Source organism: Callithrix jacchus, chromosome 17 (assembly GCF_049354715.1).
Source record: "Callithrix jacchus isolate 240 chromosome 17, calJac240_pri, whole genome shotgun sequence".
NCBI classification, from domain to species: Eukaryota; Metazoa; Chordata; class Mammalia; order Primates; family Cebidae; genus Callithrix; species Callithrix jacchus.
The window spans coordinates 77,140,178-77,164,023 of NC_133518.1; the positions used below are offsets into that span (position 1 = coordinate 77,140,178).

The window sequence follows — 23,846 nt, forward strand, 5'->3', positions numbered from 1 at the left end:
CAACCAAGTGCGAGGCCTCAGGAGAAATCAAGCCAGCTGACACCTTCACCCTAGACTTCCAGCTTCCAGCCTGTGAGAAATACAGTTCTATTTTTTAAGCCAGCCAGTCTTGTGGTATTTTGTTATGGAAGCCCAAGCAGACTGACCCCCAACTTTCATGTCAATTAATGAGGGTGAAATTCCTTCTCATAGTGTGTGGGCTGAAACCATGAGGAACGTCTAGGGTTTAAAAGTTAGGTCTGTTTAGCTTACCATGGCGAGGGAAGACACGCACCAGAGGAGCCAGGGAGGGGTCCTTCAGGGGGAGTGGGGCTTGTGCTGGACACGGTCTAAGGGAGGACTCAGGAAGCCGAGGCAGTGCTGGATCAGGTGCTGTCAAAAAGTAGGGGCAGTTCAGTGACTGGGAGTCTTAGTGGATTTACCTGGGAGGACTGAAGCGGGCTAGAGTCATCACTGCGAAAGCAGCAGCAGTCCCTCGTGCTGATCAGAGGCGAGGATGTTTAGTTGTGTGGTTGTGGAGGGGTCTTGTTTGAGCCTTTTCCAAACATGGTCTCGGCGTGTGGGAACATCCCAGTCTGGCAGCTGACAGGCAAGTTTTCACCTTCTTCTTTGATATTAGGGAGTCCCGTGTGGTACAATCTGCCACATGTGAATGTAAAAGGAAAATAAAATCTTGGGACCTTAATTCACTGTGACAAAGGGAGAGATTAAGCTGGAAGCTGAGTCACACAAGAAACTGCCTTCCTTTTGTTCCTAAGCAGACAGCCACAGATAAACGGTCAGATAGAAGGCCAGGTGTCTCCACAGGTAGCTGCCCTATGCTCACTCTATCTTACGTAAACATTTACTGAGCACTGGATAAACACATGATCGACTTTTTTTTTTTTTGCTCTTATCGCCCAGGCTGGAGGGCAGTGGTGTGATCTTGGCTCACTGCAGCCTCTACCTCCTGGGTTCAAGCGATTCCCCTGCCTCAGCCTCCCAAGCAACTGGGATTATAGGCGCCCACCACCATGTCCAGTTAATTTTTGTATTTTCAGTAGAGATGAGGTTTCACCATGTTGGCCAGGCTGATCTCGAGCTCCTGACTTCAAGTGATCCACCCACTATGGCCTCCCAAAGTGCTGGAATTACAGGTTTGACCCACTGCGCCCGGCCCATAATTGACTACTTTGAAACTCCCCTTTTTCACTTGCAACATGTGGATTCAGTCGTGTGACCATACGCTCGCTCTTTCCCCACCCCCCGCCGCCCACTTGTCCTCTTCAAATATTGAAGCCCTCAAAATCCTCTTTGGAAAAAAGCACCGATCACAGGTTGTTCTTGGGATTTTGTGTTCCTTTTGCGGGGGGTACATCCTTAACCTGGGCAAAATAATTCTCTAAATTGATTTACAGGGACAATGAAAAGAACAGTTAGGAAACACATGTACAGCTCACGCCATGGTTTACAAAGCACTCCCACAGGCATCGGAAGGGATTATTTTCAACTCCTCCTTTCAGGTGAGGAAACTGAGGCCCAGGGAAGTTAGAGAAGTAACTCCAAGTCACTCAGCTGGTCGGTTGGTGGGAGGACCACCCCAGGTCACAAATTTACCTACATACAGTGTTTGGAAACCAAGGCTGTTTCTCTAAGGGTCATTGAATCTCGAGCAGAGGCCTTCAGGTTCTGCAGAGGTCCTTTCCAAAGGGCCTTCTCCTGGGCTTAGGACAGCAGCAGGGGTGTGGAAGGGAGGGTGAATGACCGGGCCAATGAAATGGTTCCAGTGAATGGAAAGCTTGGGGTGCTCCCTTGTGGTAATCACATGAACTGCTGCTCCAGGTTTGGACTGAGACAGGTGCGGGCAGCAAGGTCCCGTCCAAGGTAACAAGAGCAAGCGCCAGGGATTCAACACCCACCTGGGGTCAGGCCCTGTGCATGCGATGGTCAGGGACTCCTTTGACTCTCAGCCCGCTGACCTGAGAGCTGAGTATTCTCAGCCTGTGTGAGAGATGAGGAAACGGAGAAGAAGGCAGACTTTATCCATGAAAAGAGTGCTGGAGCTAGGCTGATAGACCCTGTCCAGTGGCAGAGCCGCTGCTGTCAGGCAGAAGCCCCTTCCCATTTCTAAGTTCCTCGTGACTTGCTAAAGTCAGACCTTCAACTAGACTGTAGCACTGAGGAGCTGCTTCTGACTTTATAAAGGGTTTCCCGGTTTTTGTTTTGTTGTTTGAGACAGAGTCCCGCTCTGTCACCCGGGCTGGAGTGCAGTGGTGTGGTCTCGGCTCACTGCAACCTCTGCCTCCCGGGTTCAAGCGATTCTCCTGCCTCAGCCTCCCTAGTAGCTGGGATTACAGGCACATGCCCGCCTAATTTTTTTGTATTTCTAGTAGAGACAGGGTTTCACTACGTTGGTCAGGCTGGTCTTGAACTCTTGACCTCAGATGATCCACCCGCCTTGGCCTCCCAAAGTGCTGGGATTACAGGCATGAGCCACCGCGCCCGGCCATGGGCCTCCTGGTTTTACAAGGTTGCTTTCATACTCGTCATCTCTTATAAGCCACACAGAATCCTGTAAAGCAGGTTTTTTAAGGGCTGATTGTCTCCACTTGAAAACCAGGACAACGGAGGCACAGAGATAACAACAGGTAAAACACAGTAATAGACACTGTTTATGAAATGTTTGCCATGTGCCAGTGCTTTCCGCTTGTTTTCCTGTTGAATCCTCCAACAATGTCAGTGCTGTCCTCACTTTACAGATGAGGATAAGGAGGCTCAGAAAAGTTGAGTGTCTTTCCCAAATTACCCAGCTCAGGACCTGGAGCCGCAGTCCGACTCTGGAACCTGAACTTTTGCTTACCACACTGTGTGGACAAGTGTGACTCATTCTAGGCACCAGTCTGGTAAAGGATGGGCACAAACTGGCATCTGTCTGACACTGCAGACAATGTGCTTCCCACCACATCACACAGGTTCAGGTGTCCTCTTTCACTATCTGGAGGGAATGCTATAGTTAGAAACCTAACAAAACAAAAGACCAGTTACAGTCAGTTCTTTGAGGGAAAAATGTTGGAGAGACTAATGGGGGAGACTCGGGGCACCGGGAGGGGCATGCTCTTGCGGTACGACGAGCGAGAACTGAGGTCCGGGTCAAGCTCTGGGCCAAGCCTATGACATAACCTGGCTGCAATTCACATAAAGCTGCTGTGCGTGCCAGCTGCTTCCTTGAATGTTGTTGTGAAGCACCTCTGGCAGGTGCCTGAAGCCTGCGCCGGTGAACCAATCCTTCCTGGAAGTAGTGGCTGCAATATTATGATAGTCACCGGCTACATGTGGCTATTGAGCCCTTGAGATATGGCTAGTCTCAGTCGAAATGTGATAAAAATGTAAAATATTTGCCAGATTCTTAACGACTCAGTATTTTAAAAGAAATGTAAAATATCCCATTAAGTTTTATGTTAATGATGTGATACTATATAATATGCCTTCCATTTAATAAAATACCTTATTAATATTAACTTTACCCATTTCCCTTTACTTTTTAAATTTTATTTATTTATTTATTTTTGAGACAGAGTCTCGCTGTGTTGCCCAGATTGGAGTGCAGTGGCGAGATCTCGGCTCACTGCAACCTCTGCCTCCTGGGTTCAAGTGATTCTTTTGCCTCAGTCCCCCGGGTAGCTGGGATTACAGGCACCCACCACCATGCCCAGCTAATTTTTGTATTTTTAGTAGAAATGGGGTTTCACCATGTTAGGCTGGTCTCGAACTCCTGACCTTGTGATCTACCTGCCTTTGGTCTCCCAAAGTGCTGGGATTACAGGCATGAGCCACCACGCCTGGCCTCCCTTTACTTTTTAAATCACTACTAGGAAATTTTAAATTACCTACACGGGCCAGGCATGTGTAGCCACTATGAACTCATTTCAGTTCTCAAACTCCCGAAGCTTCCTCCAGCCTTGGCCCCTTCCCCTCCATCCTCACTACTTAGGTAGCTCCTTAGGTGGCAAGTCTGTTCTGCAGAGACCTCCTGTGACCCTCTAAGCTATATTAGGTCCCCCACTCTGTCAGCCTCTCAGTCTATTTCTTCTTTGTGAAACTGACCATACTTCATCACCACCCTTTTGTGTGTGGCTGTGTGTTCAATGTTTGTCTTCTCTGCTAAACCGGAGCCTCATGAGGGTAGGAATGGTGTCTATGTAGCTGGGACCTGGTGTCCACACAGTCATTCTCACAAGGATTTGTCCATGACTCCTTGCAGAATTAGGAGAGAAGTTGCCACTGGCTAGCATCCAATCTGAGCCAGGCACTCTGCATGCCTTATCAGTCCCCAAGGCGACCTTCAGGACGCCACTGCCGCACTTCTGCTATGGAGCAGCCCAGTGGCTTGTGAAGGGAAGCCACGTGCCCAGAGTCTCCTTGTGGGGAAGTGCCCAGGCGGGACTGGAAGCCAGGCCTGGCTGCTTCCCACCCTGTGTGCCTCCCTCCTTGCCAAGGGTGCCCCCGTTTTTAGGTCCCATCTCAGAGAGGCGGCGCTCATCCTGGACAGCCTTGGCTCTGCTCTGTTCTTAGGGAAATCCCAGGTCAGAAGACATGGGCCAGGTGGGTGACGGGTGGAGACGCTGAGTGCATGGGCGGGGAGCACTGAACCCCAAGTTTGGGGTTGGTTCCAGCCAGACAGGAGCAAAGGAGCTGGCAGCAGGTCCGTGCGGCCTTGCTCCTCCCAGGTGCAGCCCGAGGGGACCCACAGCGTGCTGAGGCACTTGCTCTCACCTTCCACTTCCTCAGGGGAATGAGTCCATGAGAAGAGTATGGGATGCTCGGATGACCGGGCCGGCACTAAACAACCTTGGCAGGCTGGAATGTGAGCAACAATGGAAAAAGTCAAGCTCCTTGACGGCAGAAGAGCAAGGACCTGGCTTGAAAGGGTTTCTTCAAGCGGAGACTGAAAGGGATGTTCTGAGGACCTGTTGACAAGGAGAGCCAACCACTTCCTGAGGGCCATCTTCCTCTCAGTGGGAGCCTACACAGGCCCATTTGGAATCCACACACATCTTAGAACCCACTGAGCAGGCCCTGCAGCCCTGCTTTCCTAGTCCCCTCCCTGGCACAGAAACACTTGAGGAGACAGTAATGTGGACTCCAGTTGGCCAAGACAGCAAAAGTTATAAAAGCACAAGAACAGCAAGCAATCTGCCAGATACTGAGGGAGACGGAGATTCTCCTGGAGGAGTGGACACAGGAGCGGAGAGGTTAGAGGCCCTGGCCAGGAGAAGCATGAAGCCCCAAGCTCCACAAGACGGGCTTCCTAGTGTCCCGGGTAATGCCTTGGGACCTGCTCGTGTTCTGGGCAAGGGGTAAGGCAGCCAGACGGGGGGACAACACCTGACCCTGTGCTGTCTGGAGTTATCACTGGAGGCCCAGAGGGAAAACCTACATGAACCGTCTTGAGAGTTCCTTGAATTCAGCTTTGCACACAAAACTCCTGTCCCACACCTAGGCTTTGGAGATCCCACACTGAGTGACCGGGCCACAAAGGCATGCCCACACAGGTGACACCTACGCTGCAGGGCCAGCCAGAAAGGCCTTTGGAAACCCCCTCTCATGGACAGCTGGCACACAGAGGCCTCATGAAACTCCATTTGCTCAGAGTCATTGATTACAAACAATGGGCAATACTGGGGTTCAATGTATGACTTCATCTGGAGTTTCACTTTAAGTGAATAGCACACTGCATGTGTTTTCTTTTCATGGTGAATAAGAGCTATGCACAGGTTGACTGGGAGGAGGAACTGACAGCTATTTTTTTTTTTTTGAGACGGAGTTTCGCTCTTGTTACCCAGGCTGGAGTGCAATGACGCGATCTCGGCTCACCGCAACCTCCGCCTCCTGGGTTCAGGCAATTCTCCTGCCTCAGCCTCCTGAGTAGCTGGGATTACAGGCACGCACCACCATGCCCAGCTAATTTTTTGTATTTTTAGTAGAGACGGGGTTTCACCATGTTGACCAGGATGGTCTCAGTCTCTTGACCTCGTGACCCATCTGCCTTGGCCTCCCAAAGTGCTGGGATTACAGGCTTGAGCCACCGCGCCCGGCCCAACAGCTATTTTTAAAACTGCTTTTTAGTCATTCTTTCAACGCTTCTCATGGCTGTATGCAAGGAGCAGGTTCTGGCTGGAGTGCTGAGCCCTGATGTGCCATGCCTCAGTTTCCTGCTCTGCACAATAAGAGGAAGTGGCCATGTTCTCCCCTAGAGCCTCTCCAGCTCTACCCCACTGGCATGTGTGCCCTCCGTTTGCCAGATCACCTAGTTCGAGGAGATGTAGGGAATTCTCTTGTAGATGTACTGCGTGAAGTATTGAGCTAGGCTGAGCATGGGATGCAGAACTCTGAATTCCAGAGAGTCAGTCTGGAAGCCTCTGAGACCCCAATGCCATTGGCCTCGGAGGGATGGAAGACTGTGGCCTGTGAAAAAGAAAGAGGGAGAGAGAAAAAAAATAAAGGAGAGAAGAAGCAATCTCCAGATGATACAGGTGCAAGAATGTCCATCACCCCTTATTCTGGTATAGAACACCTATGATACTGGATAATTACTCAAAAATACCTTTTAAATAAACAGTTGGTTTGGAAGAAAGGTAAGAAGAATCCTCAGAGGCCAGAATGGAAAGCAGGTGGGAGAAGGCAAGGCTGGAGCTTGCATTCGCCCTGGGCCCTCTGTGGCCCCTTTGGCCGGGAGCCGGCTCTTCACGGGTCATGGGCCTACAACGTGGAAGACAGACACGTTTTGGGTAGGAAGGGTGAGATTCTATCTGAAGCCCACACAAAACCTGTATCTCCAAAGGGCATCTCCTTTTGTGGGTGAAGTGAGAGCTCCACCCCCTCTCACTCCCACACAGAGGGGAAATTATGTGGTGATGCCTGTGTTGACTTTGACTCCAGTGAGTAGAAAAAAAGAAAAGTCCTCTCCAGAACTTTCAGCCACAAACCTGTGTTCATGAGTATTGGGGCTGAATTTCACACGGCCTGTGTGGCCAAAAAGCCAATCAAACACAGAGGTCCCAGTTTGGAGGGACCCCAGAACACTGGCTGAAGTAAAGGTATTTCTCTCCTTGGGAGAAATGTGCTTTACAGCTGGGCCTCAAGGAATAGCACCATTTCCTCCAGGGCTTGCTTAGCTCCTTCCCTAGGCAACAGAGGCTGAGGCAAAGCCTGCATGGTGATGCCATGTTGGAATGTGCCATTCAACGGGAACAAAGTGAAGGAAGAAGGGAAGTGACGCAGGGAAAGAGGGAAAGCAAACAGTAGTGCATTCCTGAGCAGGCCATAGCCACAGCAGGAAATGCATCTGATTATGTAGGCTCTCTGCAAAAGGCCCATGGAATGGTCCAGTGCAGTAACTTACACTTGTAATTCCAGCATTTTGGGAAGCTGAGATGGGAGGATCAATTGACATCAGGAGTTTGAGACCAGCTGGGACAATATAGTGAGACCCCATTGCCACAAAAAATTTAAAAATTAGCCAGGTGTGGTGGTACACACCTGTAGTGCCAGTTACTCAGGAGGCTGAGGTGGGAGGATCACTTGAGCCCAGGAGTTTACAGCTCCAGTTAGCCATGATCATACCACTGTACTCCAGCCTGGGTGACACAGTGAGGCCCCGTCTCTAGGAACCTCAAAAAGCCCATGGCACCACTGCTTCTTGGAACTGTTGGCTGTGGAAACACAGGACAACAATTTATTCCTCAGCGCTTTCTCTTCTCTTTGTCTCTTTGGTCAACATTTTCCTTTTGGAGCATTAAGTTCCCTGAACTTTTGGGTTGTGTCACCTGGGCTCTCTAGTTAGCCACTGGGAAAATCAGAGCTTCCATGGGTCCAGGCAGATCCGGCCTAGAAACCAGAGCTATTGTGTCTCCCAGTGCTGTGGGAAGAGTGGAGGCTGTGCCAAAGCCTAGCCGTCACCCTGGGGAAACGAGACAAGGGAGGTGGAGGCCTAGACTTGACAATCCTGGAGACTGCATGAGCTACCTGGGAATGCTGTGTCTGTAAGCAAAACAAGCAGGCAAGGTTCAGAAGACAAGCAGGGATGGGCGGTCCTGGGGAGGCACTATACCTATGTCTAGTATGGATGTTGGCAAAAACAGATAACCCACTTAGGAAAATTCAGGGATAATTTCTTTATAAAGAGCTATTTATAAAGATATGGGCAAGTCAAGGAACCACAAGGACCAGTGCAGTAACTCAAGCCTCCCAGTAGTAACTGTACTGCTACTGTGCCATTGGTGGTAGCAAAACAATCTGTTGCCACCTTTAGGCTTAAAACGACAAAAGGGCACTGCTGGGTGCTGCTGTCAGGACCCAACTGTAACCACTGGCAGTGACCCTGCTGCCCCCAGTAGCGGAGCTGCTATGCATTTACAAGTACCTGAGGAACAAACAGGCTACCCTGACTGCCCCTGCCACTTGCAGGTGAAATGTGCAGTCCCCAGCCACCTGACTATGGCTGCTGCCACTGAGAGCAACCCTGTCCATCCTAGTAGCAGGGCCACAGCTCAGCCACTGCTGTCCCATTCTGAGCATTTTGCCAGGGATCTGGAATCACCTCATCCAGCACCTGCAAATACCACCAGGGGCCTGAGAACCCACTGGCCTGGCCCAGCACCATACCCCTGCAGTGTCCAAGCATGTTGTCTGGGGGTCTGGGAATTACCCAGTGCCATCCACCATCATTGGCACCTGAGCATGCATCCTGGAAAGCAGAGGGCACGCCAACCCAACTTGCTATCATGACCACAGCTGATACCACCCCATGTGCCACCTGTTGGCCTGAGCACTTTCCTGCACAACCCATCTCAGCCACCATCAACACCAGTGCAAATTGTTTTGGGAGCCTAAGGGTTTTCCTACCACTGCACTGCAATGGCCTATACTATGCCTGCTGCCAAGGAGCCTGAAGACTTGTCAGTCTGCCACTGCAGCTACTGGCACCTAAGAAAGCCACCTGGAGCCCAAGAATCAGCCCACCTGGACCCGATAAAAACAGTGCTGGTATATGACACCCTGGGGCCCAAGGATAGCCACACTCAGCCTGCTACTGCCCCCAGTAGGGCCTGACGGACTGGCCCACCTGTTTTCCCCAACTCCAAGAAAACTTCACCACAGCCTCCACTAACAACTGCACCCTAAGCCACTGAGGAAATCACAGTCATCACGATGATGTTTACAGCTGAAGAAATCATATGGTGACTACACTACTGCACGCACTCAGAATCACAGCCAAAGTACCTTACCCAACCAACACAACAGGGACATTTTGAGGAAAAAGTCCTCCCTATGAAAGGAAATTGAAAAGGTTGGAAAAAGTGACTTCTACATCACATGCACAGATAACAATGTAAGGGCACAAGGAACATGAAAAAGCAAGGAAAAAAGACACCTCCAAAGGAACACAATACTTTGGCAACACATTCCAATAAAAAAGAAATTTATGAAATCCCAGAAAACAGTTCAAAATGATAATATCAAAGAAGCTCAGTGAGATGCAAGAGAACACAGAAAAACAATACAAAGAAGGCAGAAACACAATTCAAGATATGAATGAGAAATTTCACAAAAAGATAGATATCATAAAAAAAGAACCAGATGTAAATTCTGAAACTAAAGAATTCATTGAGTGAAATATACATTCAAAAGATTCAACAGTACACTTGATCAGGCAGAAGAAAGAATTTAACCTAGCTAGAGCAATTAGACAAGAGAAAAAAATTAAGGGAATTTAGATTGGAAAGGAAGAAGTCAAGTTATCCTTGTTTGCAGAAGATATGATCTTATATTTGGAAAAACCTAAAGACTCCACCAAAAAACACTATTAGAACTGATAAACAAATTCAGTAAACTTGCAGGATAGAAAATCAACATACAAAAATCAGCAGCATTTCTATATGTCAACAGTGAACAACCTGAGAAAGAAATTTTTAAAAATCCCACTTAAAATAGTCACAAATAAAATTAAATACCTGGGAATTAATTCAGCCAAAGAAGTGACAAGTCTCTACAATAAAAACTATAAAGCACTGATGAAATAAATTGAAGAGAACACCAAAAAATGGAAAGATATTCCATGTTCATGAAGTAGAAGAATCAATATCATTAAAATGTCCACACTACCCCAAACAATCTACATATTCAATGCAATCCCTATCAAAATACCAATAAAATTCATCACATAACTAGAAAAGAGAATCCTAACATTTACATGGAACCACAAAAGACCCAGAAAAGCCAAAGATATCCTGAGCAAAAAGAACATAACTGGAGGAATCATATTATCTGACTTCAAATATACTCCAGAGCAATGATAACCAAAACAGCATAGTAGTGGAATAAACACAGACACATAGACGAATAGAACAGTATAGAGAACCCAGAAACAAATCCACACACCTACAGTGAACTTGTTTTTGACAAAGGTGCCAAGAAAAGACACTGGGGAAAAGACAGTCTCTTCAATAAATGGTACTGGGAAAACTGGATAAACATGGAGAAGAATAAAACTAGACCCCTGTCTCTCACCATACACAAAAATCAATTCAAAATGGATTAAAGACTAAGTCTAATACCTTAAACTATGAAACTACTGTAAGAAAACATTGGGCCAGGCATGTTGGCTCACGTCTGTAATCCAGAACTTTGGGAGGCTGAGCCGGGCAGATCACCTGAGGTTGGGAGTTTGAGATCAGCCTGACCAACATGGAGAAATCCCATCTCTACTAAAAATACAAAATTAGCTGGACGTGGTGGCACATGCCTGTAATCCCAGCTACTTGGGAGGCTGAGGCAGGAGAATTGCTTGAACCTGGGAGGTGGAAGTTATGGTGAGCCAAGATCGCACCACTGCACTCCAGTCTGGGCAACAAGAGCAAATTCAAAAGAAAGGAAGAAAGGAAAGAAGGAAGGAAAAAAGGAAGGAAGGAAGGAAGGGAGGGAGGGAGGGGGGAGGGGAGGGGAGGGGAGGGGAGGGAGGAAGTGGGGAGGAAGGGAGTAAAAAGAAAAGATTGGAGAAACTCTCCAGGACATTGGCCTGGGCAAAAAAATTTCTTGAGTAATACCACCCCATAAGCATAGACAAAGTAAAAATGGGCAATGATCAAAAAACCACGTCAAGTTAAAAAGCTTCTGCTCAGCAAAGGAAACAGTCAACAAAGTGAAGACACAATCTACAAAATGGGAGAAAATACTTGCAAAGTACCCATCTGACAAGAGATTAATAAGAAAAATGTATAAGGAACTCAAATGACTCTATGAGAAAAAATTTGATAATCCAATTTTAAATGGGCAAAAGATTTGAATATACATTTCTCAAAATAAGACATACAAATGGTAAACAGATATCTGAAAAGGCACTCAACATCACTGATTATCAGAGAAATCTAAATCAAAACTACAATGAGATGTCATCTTACCACAGTTGAAATGGCCTTTATCCAAAAGACAGGTAACAATAAGTGCTGAAGGGGATGTGAGGAAAAGGAAACCCTTGTACACTCTTGGTGGGAATGTAAATTAGTTGAACCACTATGGAGAACAGTTGGGAGAGTCCTCAAACAACTGAAAACAGAGCTACCAAATGATCCAGTAATCCCACTGCTGGGCACATACCCAAAAGAAAGAAAATCAGTATACAGAAGAGATATCTGCACTTCCATATTGTGGCACTGTTCACAATAGCCAAGATTTGGAAACAACCTAAGTGTCCATCGACAGGTGAATGTGATACATATACACAATGGAGTACTATTCAGCCATAAAAAGAATGAGATCCTATCATTTACAGAAACATGGATGGAACTGGAGGTCATTATGTTAAGTGAAATAAGCCAGGCACAGAAAGACAAACATCACCTATTCTCACTTATTTGTGTAGTCTAAAAATCAAGACAATTGAATTCATGGAGATAAAGAGTAGGAGGATGGTTACCAGAGGCTGGGAAAGGTGTTGGGGGTGGAAGGAGGTGGGGATGTTTAATGGGTACACATAAAAAAAAAATAGAAAGAATGAATACCTGGTATTTGATAGCACAACAGAGCGATTATAGTCAAAATTAATTGTACATTTAAAAATAACTAAAAGAGCATAACTGGATTGTTTGTAACACAAAGGATAAATGCTCGGGGAGATGGATACCCTATTTTCCATGATGCTATTATTATGCATTGCAAGTCTGCACCAAAATATATCATGTACTCCCGTAAATAGATATGCCTACTACGTTCCCACAAAAATTAAAAAATTTTTGGCTGGACAAAATGGCTTATGCCTGTAATCTCAGCACTTTGAGAGCCCAAGGTGGGCAGATTGCTTGAGCCCAGGAGTTCTCCTGGGAAACATGGAGAAAGCTTGTCTCTACAAAAAAATACAAAAACTAGCCAAGCATTGTGGTGAATGCCTGTAGTGCAAGCTACTTGGGAGGCTGAAGCAGGAGGATTGCTTGAGCCTGCAGGCACAGGTTGCAGTGAGCTGAGATTGCACCATTGCACTCTAGCCTGGGTGACAGAGTAAGACCCTGTCTAAAAACAAACAAACAAACAAAGAAAATTTAAAGAAATTTAAAGAAAAAGACTTTCAGAACTTAAAGAGAGGTTTTTTTTTTTTCTTTAAATAACCCAGTCAGATTAAAGTCAAAAAGAATGAACAAAACCTACATGACATATGGGACACCATCAAGCAACCAAATATTTAAAATTTTGATGTCCCAGAAAGCAAAGAGAAAACAAAAGGGGTAGAAAACTTATTTTAACCAATTAATGGTTGAAAACTACTCAAACCTAGCAAGAGATTTAGACACCCAGATACAATTTCCTAAATAGAAACGTTCAAACATCCAGTTTCCCAAATAGAAACAATTCAGAAAGGTCTTCTCCAGAGCACATTGTAATCAAACTGTCAAAAGTCAAAGACAAAAAGAGAATTCTGAAAACCGACACAAGAGGAAAGTGTCTAGTCACTTATTAGGGACTAACTGTGGATTTCTCAGCAGAGACCTTACAGGCCGGGAGAGAATGGGATGATACAAAGAGCTAAAAGAAAAAAAAAATAATAAAGCCAAGGATATTATAGTCTGTAAAGTTATCCTTTATCAATGAATGAGAAATAAAGTCCCAGACAAGCAAAAGTTAGGGAAATTTATCACCATTAGATTGGTCCAATAGAAGAAATGCTTAACAGAATCCTACACCTGGAAGAGAAAAGATGGTATCTACCATGATGAAAACCCATGAAAGCATAAAACACTGCTAGAGAAAACAAGCAAATAAGGACGAGAAAATGCAAATGTTACCACTACAGAAAACCAGCAAACTACAGTGATAAACAGAGAGAAATATAGGAATGAAGGATGTACAAAACAACCAGAAATCGATTAATAAAATGACAGATAAAAGCCTTCATATATCAATAATAATAAACCTTGAATGTAAATGGATTAAGCTTTCTAATTAAAAGATACAGACTTGGCCAGATGTGGCTCACAATTGTAATCTCAGCACTTTGGGAGGCTAAGATGGGAGCATCACTTCAGGCCAAGAGTTCAAGACCAGCCTGGGAACATAGCACAACCCTTCTCTACAAAATATACATGTATTAAAAAGACATAGATTGGCTGAATGGATAAAAAACATGATCAAACTGTATGCTGCGTAAAATAAACTATCTCATCTATAAAGTCATGTATGGGAGGAACATGTAAAGGGAGGAAAAAAGATATTCCATGTGAACAGAAACTGAAAGCAAGCAAGAATAGCTATACTTTTGACAGATAAAACAGACTTTAAGTCAAAAACAGGAAAAAGAGACAAAGAAAATTACTATATAATAATAAAGAGATTAATTTAGCAAGAGGGTATAATAATTCTAAACATATATGCATCCAACTCTGGAGAACCCAGATATGTAATGCAAATATTATTAGATCTAAGGGGGTATCTAAAGGGTACAGACTTTAATGCAATAATAGTTGGGGAAATTCAACATCCCACTCTCAGCATTAGACAGATTGCCTACATAGAAAAATTAACAAATAAATGTTGTATTTAAACTACACTTTAGACTAAAGGGACCTAACAGATGTTTGCAGAACATTTCACCCAACAGCTACAGAGTATGTCTCCTTAACAGTACATGGAACATTCTCTAGGATCAGCTATATGTTAGTACACACACACACACACACACACACACACACACAAGAAAATAACTCAAAAAGTTTTAAAAACTTGAAACCACATCAAGTATCTTCTCAGATCACAATAGAATAAAACTGGAAATCAACAACAAGAGGAACTTTGGAAACTGCACAAATATATGGAAATTAAAGAACATAATCTTGAATTACCATTGAGTCAAGAAAGAAATTAAGGAGGAAATTTAAAAAATTTCAAGAAACAAATGAAAATCAAAACACAACATACCCAAACCTATGAGATATAGCCAATGCAGTGCTAAGAGGAAAGTTTACAGCAATAAACACTTATATCAAAAAAGTAGGAAGGAAGTGGCTGGCAAGATGGCTGAATAGGAACAGCTGTGGTCTGCAGCTCCCAGTGAGAGCAACACAGATGGTGGGTGATTTCTGCATTTCCAGCTGAGGTACCTAGCTCATCTCATTAGACAATGGGTGCAGCCCATGGACAGTGAGCTGAAGCAGGGTGGGGAATCCCCTCACCCAGGAAATGCAAGGGGTGGGGGAACTTCTCCCTTAGCCAAGGGAAGCCATAAGGAATGTGCCCTGAGGAATGGTGCACTCCAGCATGGATACCATGCTTTTCCCATGGTCTTCACAACCCACAGACCAGGAGATTCCCTTCAGTGCCTATGCCACCAGGGCCCTGGGTTTCAAGCACAAAACTGGGTGGATGTTTGGGCAGACAATGAGCCAGCCATAGGAGGTTTTTTCGTACCCCAGTGGCACCTGGAATGCCAGTGAGACAGAACCATTCACTCCCATGGAAAGGGAGCTGAAGCCAGGAAGCCAAGTGGTCTTGCTCAGCTAATCCCATCCCCTATGGAGTCCAGCAAGCTAAGATCTACTGGCTTGAAATTCTCACAGCAGTCCGAAGTTGACCTGGGATGCTAAAGCTTTGTGGGGGGAGGGGCATTCACGATTACTGAGGCTTGAGTAGCTGGTTTTCCCCTCACAGTGTAAACAAAGCCTCCTGGAAGTTTGGACTGAGTAGAGCCCACCGCAGTTTGGCAAAGCCACTGTAGCCAGAATGCCTCTCTAGATTCCTCCTCTCTGGCCAGGGAAACTATGAAAGAAATGCAGCAGTCCCAGTCAGGGGCTTATAGATAAAACTCCTATCTCTGTGGGACAGAGCATGGGGAGGAGGTGTGGCTACGGGTGCAGTTTCAGCAGACCTAAACGTTCCTGCCTGCCAGCTCTGAAGACAGCAGCAGACCTCCCAGCACAGTGCTCAAACTCTGCTAAGGTTCAGACTGTCTCCTCAAGTAGGTCCCTGACCCCTGTGTCTCCTGACTGGGAGACACCTCCCAGCAAGGATCAACAGACACCTCATACAGGAATGCTCTGGCTGGCATCTGGCGGGTGGCCCTCTGGGATGAAGCTTCCAGAGGAAGGAACAGGCAGCAATCTTTGGGGTTCTGTAGCCTCCACTGGTGATACCCAGCCAAACTAAGTCTGCAGTGGACCTCTAGCCAACTCCAGCAAACCTGCAGCAGAGAGGCCTGACAGTTAGAAGGAAAACTAACAAACAGAAAGAAATAGCATCAACATCAACAGAAAGGACATCCACACAGAAACCCCATCTGAAGGTCATCAACATTAAAGACCAAAGGTAAATGAATCCACGAAGATGAGGAAAAAGCAGAGCAAAAAGGCCGAAAATTCTAAAAACCAGAATGCCTCTTCTCCAAAGGATCACAACTCCTTGCCAGCAAGGAAACAAAACTGGACAGAGAATGAGTTTGATGAATTGCCAGAAGTAGGGTTCAGAAGGTGGGCAATAACAAACTCCTCCAAGGTAAAGGAGCATGTTTTAACCCAATGCAAGGAAGCTAAAATCCTGGAAAAAAGGTTAGACAAATTGCTAACTAGTATAACCAGTTTAGAGAATAACCCATTTAAATGACCTGATGGAGCTGAAAAACACAGCACAAGAACTTCGTGAAGCATACACAAGTATCGATAGCCAAATCAATCAAGTGAAAGAAAGGATGTCGGAGATTGAAGATCAACTTAATGAAATAAAGTGTGAAGACAAGATTAGAGTAAAAAGAATGAAAAGGAACAAAGCCTCTAAGAAATATGAGACTATGTAAAAAGACCAAACCTATGTTTGATTGGTGTACCTGAAAGTGACAGGGAGAATTGAACCAAGCTGGAAAACACTCTTCAGGATATTATCTAGGAGAACTTCCCCAACCTAGCAAGTCAGGCCAACATCTAAATTCAGAAAACAAAGAGAACACCACAAAGATAGTCTTCAAGAAGAGCAACCCCAAGACACATAATCGTCAGATTCACCAAGATTGAAATGAAGGAAAAAATGTTAAAGGCAGCTAGAGAGAAAGGTCAGGTTACCTACAAAGGGAAGTCCATCAGACTAACAGTGGATCTCTCTGCAGAAACCCTATAAGCCAGAAGAGAGAGAAGGCCAATATTCAACATTCTTAAAGAATTTTCAACCCAGAATTTCATATCCAGCCAAAGATTTATAAATGAAAGAGAAATAAAATCCTGTATAGACAAGCAAATGTTTAAAGATTTTGTCACCACCAGGCCTGCCTTACAAGAGCTCCTGAAGGAAGCACTAAATATGGAAAGGCAAAACTGGTATCAGCCACTGCAAACACATAACAAATTGTAAAGACCTATAAAGAAACTGCATCAACTATCAGGCAAAATAACCAGCTAGCATCATAATGACAGGATCGAATTTACATATAACAATATTAACCTTAAATGTAAATGGGCTAAGTGCCCCCAATTAAAAGACACAGGCTGATAAATTGGATAAAGACTCATGACCCATTGGTGTGCTGTATTCAGGAGACCCATCACACATAGGCCCAACATAAAGGGATGGAGGAAGATTTACCAAGCAAATGGAAAGCAGAAAAAAGCAGGGGTTGCAATCCTAGCCTCGGATAAAACAGACTTTAAACCAACAAAGAGACAAAGAAGGGCTTTACATAATGGTAAAAGGATCAACACAACGAAAAGAGCTAGCTATTGTAAATATATATGAACCTAATACAGGAGCACCCAGATTCACAAAGCAAGTTTTTAGAGACCTACAAAGAGACTTAGACTCCCACACAATAATAGTGGGATACTTTAACACCCCACTGTCAATATTAGACAGATCAACAAGACAGAAAGCAAGCAAGGGTATTAAGGACTTGAACTCAGCTCTGGACCAACTGGACCTAATAGACATCTACAGGACTCTCCACTCCAAATCAACAAAATATACATTTTTCTCAGCATCACATCATACTTATTCTAAAATTGACCACATAATTGGAAGTAAAACACCCCCCAGCAAATGCAAAAGAATGGAAATTATAACAATCACTCTCTCAGACCACAGTGCAATCAAATGAAGAAACTCACTCAAAACCACACAACTATATGGAACTTGAACAACTTGCTCCTGAATGACTACTGGATAAATAATGAAATGAATGCAGAAATAAAGATGTTCTTTGAAACCAATGAGAATGAAGACACAACATACCAGAATCTCTGGGACACTTTAAAGCAGTGTGTAGAGGGAATTTCATAGCACTAAATGCCCACAAGGTAAAGGAGGAAAGACCTGAAATCAATATCCTAATGTCACAATTAAAAGAACTAGAGGAGCAAGAACAAGGAAATTCTAGCAGAAGACAAGAAATAACAAATCAGAGCAGAACTGAAGCAGATAGAGACATGAAACACCCTTCAAAAAAATCAATGAATCCAGGAGCAGGTTTTTTGAAAAGATCAGCAAAATAGACCACTAGCCAGACTAATGAAAAAGAAAAGAGAGAAGAATCAAATAGATACAATAAAAAATAATAAAGAGGATATCACCAATGATCCCACAGAAATACACACTACCATCAGAGAATACTATAAACACCTCTACACAAATAAACTAGAAAATCTAGAAGAAATGGATAAATTCCTGGACACATACACCCTCTCAAGATTAAACCAGGAAGAAGTCAAATTCCTGAATATATCAATAACAAGTTCTGAAATTGAGGCAGTAATTAATAGCCTACCAACCAAAAAAGCCCAGGATTCACACACAAATTCTACCAGAGGTACAAAGAGGAGCTGGTACCATTCCTTCTGAAACTACTCCAAACAATAGAAAAAGAGAGAATCCTCCCTAACTCATATTATGAGGTCAGCATCATCCTGATACTAAAACCTGGCAGAGACACAACAAAAAAAGAACATCTCAGCCCAATATCCCTGATGAACATTGATGCAAAAATCCTGAATAAAATACTGGCAAACTGAATCCAGCAGCACATCAAAAAGCTTATCCACCACGATCGAGTCAGCTTCATCCGTTGGAGGCAAGGCTGATTCAACATATGCAAATCAATAAACGTAATCCATCACATAAACAGAACCAATGACAAAAACCGCATGATTACCTCAATAGATGCAGAAAAGGCCTTCAGTAAAATTCAACACCCCTTATGCTAAACATTCTCAATAAACTAGGTATTGATGGAACGTACCTCAAAATAGTAAGAGCTATTTATGATAAACCCACGGCCAATATCATACTGAGTGGGCAAGAGCTGGAAGCATTCCTTTTAAAAAACCAGCATAAGAAAAGGATGCCCTCTCTCACCACTCCTTTTCAGTGTAGTACTGGAGGTTCTGGCCAGGGCAATCAGGCAAGAAAAAGAAATAAAGCATATTCAAATAGGAAGAGAGGAAGTCAAATTGTTTGTTTGCAGATGACATGATTGTATACTTAGAAAACCCCAACATCTCAGTCCAAAATCTCCTTAAGCTGATAAGCAACTTCAGCAAAGTCCCAGGATACAAAATCAGTGTGCACAAATCACAAACATTTCTATACATCAATAATAGACAAACAGCCAAATTGTGAGTGAGCTCCCATTCACAAATGCTACAAAGAGAATAAAATACTTAGGAATACAACGAACAAGGTAGGTGAAGGACCTCTTCAATGATAACTACAAACCACTGCTCAAGGAAATAAGGGAGAACACATACAAATAAAAAAATTTCCATGCTCATGGATAGGAAGAATCAATATAGTGAAAATGACCATACTGCCCAAAGTAATTTATAGATTCAATGCTATCACCATCAAGCTACCATTGACTTTCTTCACAGAATTAGAAAAAACTACTTTACATTTCATATGGAACCAAAAAAGAGCCTGTATAGCTGAGACAATCCCAAGGAAAAAGAAAAAAAGTTGGAGGTATCACGCTACCTGACTTCAAACTTCATTACAAGGCTACAGTAACCACAACAGCACGGTACTGGTGCCAAAACAGATGTATAGACCAATGGAACGGAACAGAGGCCTTAGAAATGACACCACACATCTACAAGCATCTGATCTTTGACAAACCTGACAAAAATAAGCAATGGGGAACGGATTCCCTATTTAATAAATGGTGCTGGGAAACCTGGCTAGCCAAAAGTGGAAAATTGAAACTGGACCCCCTCCTTACACCTTAGACAAAAATTAACTCAAGGTGGATTAAAGACTTAAACATAAGACCTAAAACCATGAAAACCTTAGAAGAAAACCTAGGCAATACTATTCAGGACATAGGCATAGGCAAAGACTTCAAGACTAAAACATCAAAGAGGAGGAACAAAGCCAAAATTGACGAATGAGATCTAATTAGACTAAAGAGCTTTTGCACAGCCAAAGAAACTATCATCAGAGTGAACAGACAACCTACAGAATGGGAGAAAATTTTTGGAATCTATGATTCTGACAAAGGGCTAATATCCAGAATCTACAAATAACTTAAACAAATTTCTATTTTTAAATCAAAGTTTGTAACATATTGCATTTAGACTTCTAAAAAATTGCTAAGAATATTTTCAAACTTAACTTTGCATTATGAATTTGTTTATGTCATTGAAAATTTTATCATACATGTTATCTCATACATTCTCATGCATCACACAGGAGTCTCTAGATTTATTTAACTGCTTCCTTATTTTGGAATTTGGGTAGATTTTATTTTTTTGCATTGTAAATAATGTAAAAATACATTTAACTACACATTTAATATGTTTCAACAATTTCTTGAGATTCCTGGCTTTAAAGTAATTTAATGAATCAAAGTAAATATGCGTTTCTAAGATCTTTGATCCTCCCTATCAAATTGCTTTCAGAGGCCAGGTGAGGTGGCTCACTCCTATAATCCCAGCATTTTGGGAGGCCGAGGTGGGCGGATCACCTGAGGTCAGGAGTTCAAGACCAGCCTTGCCACATGGTGAAACCCCATCCCTATTAAAAATATGAAAATTTGTATTTTTATACAAATTTACAAAATTTGGCCAGGTGTGATGGTGGGCACCAATAATCCCAGCTACTCAGGAGGCTGAAGCAGGAGAATCTCCCAAACCTGGGAGGCAGAGGTTGCAGCGAGCCCAGATCACACCACTGCACTCCAGCCTGGGTGACAGAGTGAGACTTTGTCTCAAAAAATAAAAATAAAAAAAAAGGGGGGGAGGGGGCGGGAACCAACAACAACAACAAAAAACACAAATTGCTTGCAGAAAGGCTTCAGTAGTGTTTGCTCTCACTGGAAGGTCTAAGACTCTGCCACACTGAGTATTATCAACCCAGGAAGTTCAACATCTCATAAGTCAGTTCCAGGAAGAAAATAAAGAGAAAACAAAAGAAGAAAATTATCAGGGGGCAGGTGCAGTGGCTCAAGCCTGTAATCCCAGCACTTTGGGAGGCTGAGGCAGGTGGATCAGTTGAGGTCAGGAGTTCAAAATTGGCCTGGCCAACATGGTGAAACCCCGTCTCTACTAAAAATACAAAAAATTAGCCAGGCATGGTGGTGGGCACCTGTAGTCCCAGCTACTGGGGAGGCTGAGATCACGCCACTGCATTCCAGCCTGGGCAACAACAGCAAAACTCTGCCTCAAAAAAAAAAAAAAAAAAAAAAAAAAAAAAAAGAAAAGAAAAGAAAAAAGAAAGAAAGAAAGAAAAAAGAAAAAGAAAATTATCAATGATATTGGACTGAAAAATATCAACTTGCCATTTTTATAGGTTAAAAAAAAGGTTAAATATCAGCACTTTCATATACGTCAACCTAATAATTAGCGGAAAGATTTGTCAGAACCAAAGGGCATGAACCACGAGCTTGAAAATGCCAAATGAATAAAAGAAGAATCACATTAAGGCACAATATTATAACACTTCAGAGCACTAGGGATAAAGGAAAGATCCTGGAGGATGCATTGGAATCAGGGGGGTGAGGAAAGGGAAGACAGAGAGAGAGAGAGAGAGAGATAGATAGATAGATAGAGAGAGAGAGAGAGAGAGAGAGAGAGAGAGAGAGAGAGAGAGAATGTCACCTTAAAAAGGTGAAGAATTCTAATGCATCAGACATCTCAACAGCAAACTGCCAGTAAATGCTTGAAAGCACTGGAGCAATGTCTTTACAATTCTAGAGAACCTAGAAGTTGCCCAGATAATTATCAGCCAAGTGCAAGGTTTTTCAGACACGTAAGAACTAAATGAAACTACCTCCCAAGTGTCCTTTTGTAGGAAGTTACTGCAGGGTGTGCTTCAGAGAAACAGAGAAGGAACCAAATAAGCAGAACAGGAACTCCAGCCCAGGAGAGTAGAGAAAAGGAAAAAATAAGGATAATAACTATTACTTAAAGAGCAGATTAGGGTGGAAGAAATGAGGGCCAGGAGGGACTGATTCAAGGTACAGGAGGAAGACAGAAGAAACCAAAAGCACATTACCCATTTAGAAAAATTACTACTCTCTGACTGGGCAGACCTGCAGAAACATTTGAAAAAAATAATTGTAGACACAAAGAAGACTAAGCAAATAATTTAAAGTGAGATAATAAAGGGAGAACAAAAAGTAGCTTGAGAAATGAAACAATACTTTTTGTGTTATAATCCTTCTGAAAGGTTGAAGAAGTGGGGAAGGGTAAGAGAACTAAATCCTCAACCATCTCAATAGGTAATCAATAGAAAATAAAAGTTCTGAGCTGAAAAATGACATGATAAGCATACTATTTAGAAATTTTGATGGTAAATTCCAAAGGGAATATAAGAACAAAAAGTGCTATTGGTGATCTTCTCTGGAGTGTGGAACTAGTGTGGGAATTGGGGATAAGAAACAGCTATATTTTGTTATAAAACTTACAGTACTATTTGATTTTTTGCATATATTACTTAGAAAAAATTTAAAATTTAGTACGGTTTAAAAATCCGCTGCTTACCCCTTTCTCCCCACCTTAGAAAAAGCACATGAACTAACCTTTATGTACTTCATAGGTCAGTCATTTTAATTTTTGCCCTGATGTTTATCTGGAAATAAAATCATTTTGGTGTTCTCACAGAACTCTCTGACTCATACCTGGAGATGTATCAGCACATGTGACCTCAGAGATTTCTAGATCTGTCCCATTATTACAAGAAATAATGTAAAGGATTTTATAATTTTCCTCTCTCTTCTTTGAATTTTCTTTCTGGCATTTGTCAGTGGCTGGAGAGAAGGCCTGTTTGACACCAGAGATGGGGCATAGGGTTTTGGTAAAAGTATTAGGATATTACAGCTATAATAGGGTTGGCTAGGGTAAGGGTTCTCATCTACCACAAGTCCCCTAAACTCCCCTAAAACTGTAATTGCACGATGGGCTCTTCCTGCCCACTGCACAAACAAAACCAGTTCCCTGAGACCATGATCTTACAGTAAAGAGAGTTTAATTGACCTGAGGCCAGCCTCAGTTATTACTCAAATCCATCTCCCTGATGGCTTGGGGGTTGAAGTTTTTCAAAGATAGTTTCGTGGGTAGATGTAAATGAAAAATACAATTCTAACCCCCAAAGGAACTGGACAGACCCTTCCTCTCAACCAAGGACATTCAAAAGTAAACCTGAAACACTGTTCAGGCCATGATGGAAATGGGTGATTGGACATGACTCATTATTCCCTCCTTCCTTTGGAATTCAAGTACAGCTGACCAGCATTAACATTAAAACAGAGCCCTTAAGACTGATAAAGGGCCAGGCACAATAGCACACACCTGTAATCCCAGCACTTTGGGAGGCCAAGGCAGGAGGATAGCTTGAGCCCTGGAGTTCGAGACCAGCCTGAGCAATACAGTGAGAACTTGTATCTACAAAAAATAAAAAATTAGTCAGCTGTGGTGGCTCACACCTGTGGTCCCAGCTACTTGGAAAGCCGAGGCAGACGGACTTAAGCTCAGGAGGTCAAGGCTGCAGGAAGACCCCTGATCATGCCACAACACTCCAGCCTGAAAGACAGAGTAAGAACGTGTCTGAATTAAAAAAAAAAAAATCAGTTATTTTTCACATTTTTCTTATTTATTTGTAATAAAAAATAAATTAAATTTTAAAAAAAGACTGGTAAAGCAGACTCTACGTAGCAAGAAGATGCCAACATGACAGCAGGCTCTGACAGATTTTGAAATGTCCCTGCAAAGCTGTCACTTGTGGGGAAAATCTACACTCTGTAGAGAATCTTCTTCCCTTTCCAGGTCTTCTTCCTGATCCAGGAGAGAATTAACTGACACCTTTTTAAAACAAGGATGTTGACATTGATATAGTCAAGATGCAGAATAGTTCAATCA

General features: G+C 43.3%; 1 long non-coding RNA gene across 1 annotated transcript in view; it reads right to left on the bottom strand.

Moving 5' to 3' along the window:
- The window catches only part of LOC118148988 (uncharacterized), an 86,327-nt gene that overhangs the window by 1,890 nt on the left and 60,591 nt on the right, over positions 1-23,846 (bottom strand). Inside the window, exon 8 of the long non-coding RNA XR_013528761.1 lies at positions 423-639. This is a non-coding gene — a long non-coding RNA (uncharacterized LOC118148988). The remainder of the gene's footprint in view (positions 1-422; positions 640-23,846) is intronic.